The sequence below is a fragment of the Oenanthe melanoleuca genome, chromosome Z, assembly GCF_029582105.1.
Source record: "Oenanthe melanoleuca isolate GR-GAL-2019-014 chromosome Z, OMel1.0, whole genome shotgun sequence".
Classification (NCBI taxonomy): Eukaryota; Metazoa; Chordata; class Aves; order Passeriformes; family Muscicapidae; genus Oenanthe; species Oenanthe melanoleuca.
The window spans coordinates 35986839-35999267 of record NC_079362.1 but is presented as its reverse complement, the minus strand read 5'-3'; the positions used below and the strand labels follow the sequence as shown (position 1 = coordinate 35999267).

The 12429-nt window shown below is 43.6% G+C and overlaps 1 protein-coding gene across 10 annotated transcripts in view; it reads right to left on the bottom strand.

Annotated features, from left to right (window-relative positions):
• Positions 1-10885, bottom strand: part of SEMA4D (semaphorin 4D) — a 99982-nt gene extending 89097 nt beyond the window's left edge. For 2 of the 10 annotated variants that reach the window (XM_056513233.1, XM_056513227.1), the window contains exons 1-2: positions 10674-10822; positions 9892-9941 (exon numbers count right to left, since the gene is read on the bottom strand). The gene's annotated coding sequence lies outside the window, so the exon portion shown is untranslated. Of the gene's footprint in view, positions 1-9891; positions 9942-10254; positions 10609-10673 lie in introns of those variants that run through there. The other 8 variants (XM_056513235.1, XM_056513225.1, XM_056513232.1 and 5 more) reach the window with 7 other exon arrangements.
• Positions 10886-12429: the final 1544 nt, after the last annotated feature.

The following is a 12429-nucleotide window of genomic DNA, read 5'->3' as shown; positions in this document are numbered from 1 at the left end:
CAGAGTCTGTTCTGCATTTTGTGTACCCATCTTCAAACTCCAACACATGCTTTCGACATCCTTCACACCACTTGATTCCCACCTCTACACATTTCCATCTCCTTTTTAGGCAGTTTCAGTTAATGTTATTTATCTGGATCCTGCTTGGTTTTATCCTCTCTTAGTGACAAAAAAAAAAAAAAAGCTGACAAAAACAGCACAACTTTCTTCTCTGGTGGTAACCACTAGAGCAAAACCTCAGAGAGTGGGGCTGTGACTTCGGTGTTTTACTGATAACACTCTTCTCTCAGACAAATGACCGTGCTATTCTATATATATTCTTCTAACTATATTCACTCGCACAATGTCTTGCATTCAGGCAGTAAGGCAACTTGACCCAAAACTTACTTTGGCCTTAAAACACATTTGTTTAACTCGGGTTAAAACCAAAAATTGCCAAAACAATCCCTCATCCTCTGACAAAACCAAAACAATCCACAATGACTAGCGCTAAACCTCATCTAATTCACGAAAATGGATGGAAATGTAACTATGCCACCATGTCCATTTGACGTGCGGTCCTGATGTCACAAAGCAGACAACAGTTACCTCTTTTTTCAGAGTGACAAGAAATACTTATTCACATCACAACAGTCTCTGTCAGCCATTCCCAAAACACGGGAATTAATAAAAAATTACACAGATTAGTAACTATTAGCAAATATCAGTAAATATCCTTTGCAGCCTAAATGAAAAAAGTAGTTTGCAATATCTTCTAATTTTTCCTCAAGTTTTCTTTTTCTCATCTCTTTTATAATGGAGACTATCCTTCTAAATATCCCAGCATCGTGAACTTTCCAGTCCTGTTTGCATAGTCACAATGAACTTTCCACAGTAACCAACTCAGTGTTTCAGTACCAAAACTTCTCAAGGAATATAAGGGATCTGTACAAGAGCAGCATGAAGGATGCTTTTCTTCATGGTCAAAGCAGAAGCAGTACATGAGGCTCCTAGTAACCATAGAGTCTGCTCAGCCTTAGCAATTAAGACGGAATAATACATCTGTAGCACTGAAACTCCCTGTTTCGGGAACCCTGTTCATTTAAACTACCTATCACAAACCACTTAGCTTAGTAGCATCTATACACCTCTTCCTTCTGACAGAAATGACAGTAAAACGCTGAAGAGACTCTGCATGCAGTCCCAACAAAATAGCTACCATTTCCCCTGATCAAGACAGCAGTGGCCTCACCTAGAGTCAGTACTGAGTAGTCTAAAGCAAAAAGAAAGCCTAACTGTCCAAAGGCACAGAAGAGACACAGTTTTATTTCATCCCTCCACAAATGTCCCACTGCATTAGTTCTGATACTATAGCTCAACTTCCAGCATAAACGTGAAATCCAAAAGTAATTACTGTTTCTTCACAAAAATGATCCAAGAAAAGTGATGGGTGGCAAAATTCTGTTGCTTTTCAATAACAAAAATTCCCAAGAAGTGCAACATGGTGCATCTAAGAATTAGTGAGAATAGCTAACCTGGACAGAGAACACTCCTTTCACAATCCTGATACCTGGCCACCACTGAATGAAGAAAAATACTGTTAAGAACACAGAGGTGGGTAAGGGAGAGAGAGATGTGAAGATGCAGCAAGCATAAATCTGCCCTTCCAGCAGCTTGCAAGCCAAGAGCAAGCCTAAGTTTCTGCAGGAACAGTCTGCTCTCCCCACCAGCATAAGGTTTTGTACGTCAGCCACTATGCTGCCTAAGAAACTAAGATTTATGCTATCTCATGTTCCTTCTTTTTTAAAAAAAGTCTTATTCAACAGAGAATTAGGGTTTTTTTCCCCCCACACACTTTTATCCCTTGCATAATAAACTTTGAGTACAATTTTGGTACAAAATACACTAATGTAAATAAATAGCAACTAAATTGGTGGAGTGATGTTAGTGCAGCTATGATCAAAGTCAGATAGCCATCTACAGAACATCACATATGCCCCTGAATGTCATCTTGTAGTCTACCAAATGGGGAAAGGACAGCTGTGCTCCTTATAAAATCTCTACAATCCAAGAAATGTAAATAAGGGATATTGTTAAAATGAAAGATCTGGTTAAAGCTATACATTTGTAACTTTGAAAAGGTTTTTCCCCTTCTTTCTGTATCTTTAATCAAAGGTTATAAATGTGCAAGGGATGGCTGTTGCCATGGAAATATGCAGGCCAACATTTCTCCGTGGGAACCTCAAAGCTTCCTTCACTGTCAGGCGCCTTGTAATGACAGGGACACATCAGCACCTTTGACTCCCAAAGCCCTTTTATTACATAGAAACTAGCACAGCTGACTCCATTCACCTTCCACAGACAAACAGTAACTACTCCTGCTCAACTGACTTTCTGCTGCACTCAACCATTCTCCCAGGACATGCTCCCAAACCTGTTCCAGCACTATCCTCACACTATAGCAAATTAATCTTCAAAGTATACTGCCTTCTCAGCAAACACTAAGCAGAAACCAGAGGTTACACAGGCCATCAGATGTTTCACCTGATCAAGAGCATCATTTCATAATCTGCTGAGAAATTTCTTTTTCCAAAGCAATTGACATATAACAAATCTGCATCCTATGCCAGAAGATGGAAAGCAGAGCTACAAAGAAAAACAGAGGCAGACATGCAGCAACAGGAACTGAACACTCAAAAGCCAACAATTAAATTAGAGAACAGAAGACAGCTTTTGGTTAATGGTTACTTTTACCTCTGGTGGTTGTCACTGCTAAAGGGAGAACAAGAAGTTTTTAAAAATCTCAGTGGAATTCCTGGATATCAGCATGTACCATTTGATGCACAATCAATTTATGCACATAGGAGGCCCATTTCAAGGCAAATGCAAACAGATGCCTTTTTTTATTATTATTTTAAATAAATTCCAAAGAGGCAAATTCAACCATCTGAGAATGTGTTCTTATCAACATCCTAATACACACATGAGCCAATATGCACATTTAATTTTTGCAGTCACATGTTTGTACAAAAAAGCGATTTGTGTCACATACCCTCTGACATTGCAGTAATAAATCCCTTAGACACATAAAAGATTCAACATACATTTAGAACAAATTTATCTACATATTTGAAGAAACTATTTCAGTGGTATCCACACTCATTAAAAATAGCCAGTCAAATACTTTAAACAGCTAATATACTGTGAACGTGTATCTATGGGTTGGTTCTTTTATTTTTTAATTCTTTAAATATATAAAACTATAGAGATAAAAGCTCTTAAGTTTATGGAAACATCTCACATATTCACTTATATACAATCCTTCACAACTAACTTCAGTACAAAATAAGTGAAATTACATTCTATGTCTTACTTACCTAGAAGATAACCAGGGTAACCTTTCAAGGCAGTTTATCAATTTCACTGATGCTGAGTAAAACCTAAGTCAGATTCAACCGAACAACAAATTTATTTCCACAGGGACAAGCATCTAAACATTTAACTGCAGATTTTCAACAATCCAAATTAATTTAATGAAGAAAAAGGCAATCATTCTCTCTCGTCTATAAACAGGACTAGATTTTAACAGTAAAGAGCAAAATAGACACTTTTTAATGGCTGTGCAGTTTTTTTGATTGTTGTTGTTTTGCTTTCTTGGTGGGGATATTAATTCCATCAAAGCTACTTATTTTCCTTACACAGCTCTGATCAATTAATAATTTTCTGACGAATGGACCCTTCAGGTGGGGTACATCTACAGCCACACACAGATGGGGATCTGTGCGCACATACATATGCACCTCTAGCAAATCCTTAGTAATTATATGCAGTTGCTAAGTGGAAAGAGTAATGCCTGAATTTCTTGCCTCTGGCCATTTTAGTCACTTTTTCTGAAAAGAAACAAAACAGATATACGGGAGAGAAAAAAAAAAAAAAAAAGCTTTGAGCACAGCACAGCATTGGTCCAGCAGACTCCTAGAGTCTGCAGACAACTAAAGCTTGTTACTGGGGGCTTTTGCTCTCTAGGGGTTCTGTGTGTGTTTTTGGCTGGACTGAATTGTTTTGTTGTTGTTTTGGGGGGGCTGGGGGTGGTGCGGGAAGGGGTTTGGTTTGTTTGGTTTGGATTTTTGTTGTTGCTCTTTTGAGAGGTCAGGAACGGATACTTGAGCAGGTCCCTGTATTAGAGGGCAACCTCTGCAGGTATATGCCCAGCCTCAGCTACATTCATTCCACCCACACAAACCTGCTGGCAAGACCAGGGCCCTGATTATTAACTTCTCTGTGCAGACTACTCTTCTCTTCTTAAACCCTTTGCAGACAATTCTTCCCATACTCAAATTAAGTACATATTTAGACACAGTAATATCTTGTGGCCCACACTGCAATGTCTGGCATGAATTACAGACTCTACTGAGAACATCCAAGATGGGGCTCAGAAAGAAGGGCAATAAATATTTTATAAGATTAGGCTGAGAGAATATCGATTGTCCCAGAGCCTGTCATTCTATCAGTTGGTCCAATGATCCCTTCCACAAACTGTCTTCCTTCATCCTCAGACAAGCAAAAGGAGCCTCATCTGGTTTTACTGAAGAGTCAAATGTTCTGTTTGTATTAACAACTGGGATTTTATTTCTTAAATGTGACTTAATAAATGTCTTCTGAATAAATTAAAACATTACTAGATGAGGTGAAAGCACAGAGACGACTATCTGTAAACTACTGTATTGACATATATTTTTACAAGTTATTATAAATCTAGCAAACAAATCAATGTTATCCATATCCATATGACACTCCTGAACACCACAAGGTATTGCCAGTTTAGTCTCTCCTACTGTCACATGAAATGATCTTCAAACCAGAAAGGTAAAGTAATGCATTTTATGTAGATAAATTACGGAATTAATGGTGTCCTCACACAGACTTTGACCACACTCAGCAAAACAAAAACCAGCTCCTTTTGAAGTACTCCAGAATTACGAGTTTAATTACAACAAATCTAACCAACGTCAAGCACAACTTCAATGACCTGATTTAAGATGTCAATTCAATAAGCACTTTGTTTTTTAAAAAGTCTATATTCTCCATTCTCCCCAAAACATATAAAATTTACACTGAGATAATGCAAATATAAATCCAAGAGCTTCCACATCTCTAGTCTCTTCCCCACATCCTGTACTGTTTTTCCAGTAACACACAATCATAACTCATTATCTCTTTCAGTGGAAATGAGAACAAAGACATTCTATAAAAAACAAAAAGCCTCCACATTTCTATGCATCCCTTTGTATATTCAATGACAAAGTTCATACAGTATCATTTGTTTATTAAAAAAAAAAAAAAAGCACAACTGAGCATATACTTATAAATCAATTATTTGGGGCAAAAAGAATGTCTGCTTTTTCTTGGGAGAAGGAAGAACACTCAGAAATACTGTTAAAGCCTGGCCATGAAAACTACTCATTGACAAAGCAAGAACTATAATCACATTTCATGCATTTTTCCCCTTACTCCCTGGCTCTGCCATTTGCAGTGCATGCAAATCTGTGTGGACCTGGAGGTTTCACTCAGGCACGGGGAACACCAGCCTCTTCATCTGTCTCGCCCTGCTGCAGTTCTGTCACACCTGCTTCAGCTTCCAACCTTTGGTTTCTCTGTTGCACACCAGCAAAGAGCTAACCAAGTCTGTAAAAGTTTTTCCTCTCCTCCCAGTAGAACTGGCCATGTCCATAAACCTTCCCCTGATTTGCATATTCTTTTCTGTCTCCCAGCTAAGTAATCAGCTGCACTAACGACATCACAATTTCCCAGTCTGCTAATCCCATATATTTCCAAGTCACTTAAATACCAGTGCTCTATCACCTACACATCTGCACAACCCTGCAAGTTCCATGCAAGAAACAGGGAACCTGCCTGTCCTTGCAATGAGGCCAACAGGTACTAATTTTGCAGCAGTGTTCAATCCTCTTTAGCCTGCCTCATATATAGGCTAACGCTAATTTTTTAAGAGGATCAATGCAGAAAATGCCTAGAGGATTATGAGTTCACTGCTGTACATGAACAGAGACAAAAAGAAATAGGTGGCAGACTGAGAAAGACAAAAAAACTGCGTCCACTATTTCTCATACCAACAAACCTGGTTCTAAACTTCATATATGGTCTTCAATTAATGATACGTAGTCTTCACAAAGATTCCTAAGTTCCTTATCTGCCTACATCTATAAATTTTTATTATTTTTTTCATCTGTTTACACATTTTTATTATTTTGTCATTAATTTTGTTTACCCTCCAGGGCCACAAGAACTGACCTCCTCAGTACAGAAAAACCTACTCTTGAAGTACAGGCCACTGTTTGGTGCTTTAAAAGACTTACAGAAGTCTGAGTTACAGTACTGACAACATTCATGCCCCTTAATTCAATAAAAGTTTTTTTTTCCTGCTCCATCCCATCATAAAAAAAGAGAAAGCACTACACCTACTGAAAATAAGTTCTGGCATATTTATTTCTTAATTTTGTTTTCAGAAACACTGACATACCCAGAAGCTCACTGCACCATAACCTGGTGTTACAGGGAGGAGGAGGAAACAGAGCAGCTCTTGGACACCCCTGGCTAGAAGTGGAGCTCAACACACTTCTTACTGCAGTAATATCCTCCCTCATGGTGAAGGCAGGCTACAGCAGCACCTCCAGAAGCTAAACAGGCCTTCGCACTCCTGGAACTTCACAGGCAGATAAAAGAATATAAAAGCTTTCTGGCCAGAATACAATTAAATGTAAGACCTCATTAATCCAGTCCTGGACAGCAAGATCTGTAACTTCCCAAGCCAGGATGATTACACACATTAGTCTGAAACAGGAGGTTCTACCTTTTTTTTTTTTAGCTGAAGAGCTATGGGAACAGAAAAACTAATTTTTGCTTCCTTTCACTAATTCATCCAAGAAACAAGGACAAAACCCTCATAGCAGAAGGGAAACAATTAAAACAGCTTCCACATCTAGCCTGCACAGTTACATCAACACACAAGCAAGTTAACTGCAAATGGAAGCTGCAGCAGTGGCTTTTGGCATTCCCGAGCTCTTTTTGGTACTCAACCAGTTGTATGCTCCACTGAAAAGCAACTCTTCAACCACTTCAACTTCCAAGACACAAGTAAAGTTAAGTGGGACTTTTCTTATTCTTTTCAATACACTTCTTTTACCTATCTACCTAAACACTCAAGCACAGGTCTACTATGCAAAGCCAGATGAAGGCCTTATAAAACACTGCTTTATCATCAGAGAAATAACTAGTTAGAAAAAAAGAGGCAGAAAACTTCAGTGAAAAAGCAACCAAACAAAAAGCCAAAAGCAATTCCTATCTCCTTGGTTATTATGCAGGTTTGCAATTGAATGTATCTTTCTTCAGTTAATTAACATGGCATCCATCAACTGAGTATAGGGCACAAGAGAGAACACTCCCTCACTAAACTGTTTCATATTACCACAATGAAGTTTATTATCTGTTTTACTTGTTTTTGTTGCCGTCTTTAAATCTCCAGCCTTATTCTCACATGCTACTCAGAATTTAAAACACTGTGAAAAATTGTCTCAGTCACGTCGACAAGTACTTGATACTTAGGTTAATCACCACCCATTCATGAATAATGCTTTCATGGTCATATACCTTCAGAAACTACTTTTCTCATTTGAATCACAGCATATGAATCAAACAAGACCCAACACTTGGAAGCACTGGAGGCTTACAAGACATGTTAGTCAACTGTGGCAATTATTTCATTACCTTTGCACAGCAAAACCTGGGATAAGTAACTTCACCTCTGAACACTCAGGGAAAATATTTTATAATCTTGTTATCTACAAAATCCCTACTGCAACAGCTGGCTTGAGATCCCGTTTTTCCTAGAGAAAACCAAAACTAAAACAAAACAATTGTCGGAGTTCCAAGATAACATAACTATGATAGAAATGTTCCAAGATTTTATTTCTATTGATTTAGAGTTCCACTTTGAAAAGTCATCCTTGAAAATCAGATTATGGCACAACCGCCTACCAGTTTATCCAATACCTTTTGCACACTAGTTGGCATATGCAAGTATTACATCTAATGCTAGCTGCCCAGAACAAGAATTAATTTCGAAATGACTGAAAGAGACCTCCCACTTGCTTCACTGCAAGAAAACAACTAAGAAAATGTATTTTAAAACAAAAATGCTCATTTGGCACACACCCCCTGAGACAGCTAGGAGAGAGGGCAAGAGTGCGCTGCAGAGCAAGCACAGTGCAGATTTCAACTTCACCCAAGTGGCCTTCAGCAGATGGCAGATCCTCTTGAGCTCTCCAGCTCTTCCCCAGCAAAAGGCTGCATGAAGCAGGGAACTCTGAAGCTCAGCTGCTCACAAGACAAGCCAATATGGGATGTGCCAGGGCACCCAGAACATCTCTCCTTCTTGCAGGACCTCTTAGTAGTATAAATCCACACATTTTGGCAGGGTACCCCTGTATCCATGCAAGGTTAACAAAAATGTAATAGCTGTTTATGCAGAGACTGGGGTGAGGGGAAGAGAGGGGACTGAATCAGAATACCAGCAAAGAGATGGCAACACAGCATATTAAATTTAGTCTGTGGGCACATCTGTACTTAAGAGTGTCCAGAAAAACCTATGAATCAGTGTTAGTTTTGAAACAGAACTGTTCACATCAGACGCTTCATTTGTTGTGGAAGTAGCTACCACCCTCCCTACTAGCTACAAAGGCTTTTGTTTATTTTAAAAAAATTAAAAAATTTTAAAAAGAGAAATTTTAAAAACAATTATCGACCTATTTGGTAGGTAGGTATATGAACTAATTGCTTCAGGGGAGGAGGGAGAGATGGATAAATACTTCCTCTACAGGCCAGCTCCCCATTTACAAAGCCTTTTTTTTTTTTTTTTTCCCCTCTAAGAACATACATGCAGCAACACATTCCCACGCCCCTCATTTGCTTTCAGAGGAAAAAAAGGCACCTATACCTCATCCCTGCTACCGGAAAGAACGATGAGTGGCCATCCATACATAGCCTGCTCATCCCAGGCAGCACACTGTACTAAGGCTCTTCCTTGCACAGCAGGGAACATGGTACGTACAGCATTTTCACGAGCCACCCGATTCTCTCTTACAATGCCCCTTTCTAACTTGGTTGGTAAATGATACTCCCACTCCGGCTCGGCCTCCACATTCGCCATCCATGCAGCCAGCACAGCTTCCTTTAGGCGCACTTGCGTAACTGCCTGAGCTCGCACTCTTTCTAATAAAAGAAGTCATTAAACAGTTCTCTAACAAAACCTCCATACAGGTATGCAAAAGGGCGTATGAGATCAGTAGCTATTGCTGAGCCTGACGGATACAAAACAGTCAATAGCCGTGTGCTAATTACTGTAGGAATTTTAATTTTCTTTAAAAAAGAGGCTTTATTACTACACTGATTTTCAGAGCTGCTAAAAATACCTGGGTGCTATGAACTTAAAGGTGATGTTTTACATTTTTCAGCCGAAGTAATTCTCCACAAGAGGCACATGATAATAAAAGACACGAACGAAGACAGGAAAACGTTCCGGCATTAAACCAAAAAGCAGACTTGAAAAATTCCCTTCAATCTACAGATCCATCAGGCTCCCCCCCACACCAGGGCAGGATCAAGCTCCTGCTCCCCTCCCTGCTAAAGGCAGTCGCGTAATAGAAAGGAGTTGCAACAATGAAGTTACCACGGCTGCATTCACCCACTAAATCCTTCTCCCTTAAACGCCCATGATGCGTAGTCTTGTATACGCGGAAAATACCATGCAACAACCCACATCTCCGGGAAGCAGTGAAAACATCCCTCAGAATTAGCCGAGGGGCAAATGGGGACAGAAATCTCTCTCTTCACCAGTACCTTGCAAACTCGGCACCTCTGCGGAGACGTGATTTAAACTCTCCTGACAGCTGTAAAATAAAACAGCACATAACAGCTCTTCAGACCACATGCAGCCGGTTACTCGACAGCAAGCACCCAGCACCGCGTCCTGCTCCTCGCCGCATGAGAGACGGCGGCTCCCAGCCGACAGCGGCCTCCCCGAATCGCCCGGACACGCTCCTGGCAACCTGGGCTGCTGGCCCTTGGAAACCGACCGCTCCTCAGCCGGGCGAAAACGCCTCCCATCCGTCCCCACCACCCTCGGGCGCCCCGGCGCCTGTCTCCGCGGCAGGTGCGGCCAGCATGGGCAGCGGGGGCCCGACCGCCGCCCCGGGCACGCACCTGGCCGAGCCAAAGCCGGCGGGCGATCGCTCCCGCCGGAGTCAGCGGGCTCGGGGTCAGTGGGAGGAAAAGCAGATTTATAAACCTGGCAGCCCTCGCTCATTTGCTGCCGCTGGAGCTCCTCCTCTTCGTCTCGCTCCGGCCGCGTCGCAGGCGGGGGCTGCCAGCGCCCTCGCCCCCCGCCCGAGCGCAGCGGCGGCCGGGCCCGTCAGGCGGCAGGACTGCGTTCCGTAGGTGCCGCGCCGCCCCACGCACGGTCCCCCAGCCCCGCACCCACCTCGGCGGGAGAAGGCGAGGACGGCCGCTGCCCCGGTGCCGACCGCTCCCTCGCCACCGCCTCCTGCTCCCTCCGCCCGCCCCCCGCCGCCGTCTCCTCCTCCGCCGGCCGGCGCACAGCCCGCCCCGCCGGGCGCTCCTACCTGCGGGGGGCTGCGGCGCTCCCCTCACACGGCCCCCGCCCGCTTCGGCGCCTTCCCCGCGGCTGGGGTTTGGCCGGCGCAGGCCCCTGTTCTCTGCGCCGGCGGGGGCAGGGCGGCGGCGACGGGAGGGGCAGCAGCCGGAGCAGGAGCAGGAGGAGGAGGAGGAGGAGGAGGAGTTGGTGCCCGTGTGTAACAAGTTTGGGTTGCCCCGCAGTATGGCGGCCGGGCGGCGCTGGGGGCGGACCCGGCCCTCGCTCCCGGGGGTCCGGCAGGGGGCCGAGCCGCGCTCCCCTCGGTGCTGCTCGCCCCTTCCCCCCGCCCGGCGCGGCCCCGTTAACGGCGGCGGCCCCGCGGGCCGGCAACGGCGCCGGGGACATGAGCCCGCTCACGGCGCCGGCCGGCGGCTCCTCCCGCGCCACCTGGGGCTGCGCGGCTTGGCACGGCACCGGGGCGCCTCTGCCGGGAGCAGGTGCGGTGCCCCGCAGTCCGGCCGGGCCGGGCGAGAGCCACCGCAGCCCCTCGCACCTAGTGCCACTTGTCGCATTCCGCTGCTCCTCCTCCGCCTTTTCCTCTCGGGCAGGATGGGTCCGCTCGCCGCAGACCGCAGGGAGAACCGCACCTGGGATCCAGCCTCTCGGCACCATGGGGTTGGAATAACTCGTACCGAAAGCAAACGTTACGGGAGTTTTTGCACCTGAAAACATAGGTTCGCTTAGGTGACTGCTTGGCGCTATATAAAAGGAGGACAAAATAGGTCAGTAAATGCAGAGATCTCACCCGCCATCCTTCTGCTGAGTCACTGATGAGTTATTGATCACCATCATGTCCGTGCACGCCTGCTGTGACTGTTCAGATGAATGACATGGATCAACACATGGGTCCCTGGGTTTGGACTGAAGTTTGGTTTGGTCTTTTTGCTGTGGAACAGGTGATACCAGTGTCATGAGATTGCCGTAGCTCAGTTAGCAACAGTCATTGAAGCAAGACTGAACAAAATACGTAGTTTGTCAGATACTGGCTGACCTTTAAATTACAGCATTACACAACATTGTATTTTTACAATAACATGCTAATCAATCTCTAATAATTCACGTTAGTTGTAGGTGAGAATTTGAGGAAATCGAGCCTCTTAAAGACATGGAGACATGATGATAAGCTCAGATGAAGAAAGTTTAGATGCAAAGCAACCTTCAGGGTCTGTGAAACGGTAGAGTTTGAAGGAGGCTATTGGCATAGCCACCAAACAGTGTGTAGTGTGGAAAATGGTGGGAAACCAGTTTTCCCTGCGTTACATTTTCAAAATGGTGATTTAACGCAGTCCAGCTTAGCATTGGGAAAGCAGTGTTCATCACACCATTGACATCAAATGGGGTCATAATGCCATTAAAACGTTGGATACGAAGCATGGAGAAGAAAGTAGTCATACTCAGCTTTGGGGGACGGCAGCAACGGGGAACAGGAGGGTCTAAGAAGCCATGGTCTGCAAGAAAGGGGAAGAACCAGTTCTGATGATTAACCCGGGTTTTACTGGGGCATAAAAAAGGGCTGGATGAACTCATGCCAGAAAATCCTTACTGCAAATACAGTAGCATGATAAAAATTCCTTATCATATTTTATTTGGGCAATTGCTGTAATTTATACTATCAGAAGATTAACCTGCATCTCCACTGGGACTGACTGCTGATGTTAATATGCTAGCAAAACCTTCTAGCGTAGACAAGATTTAAGCATCTCCTTAGGGATAAAACTATGAAA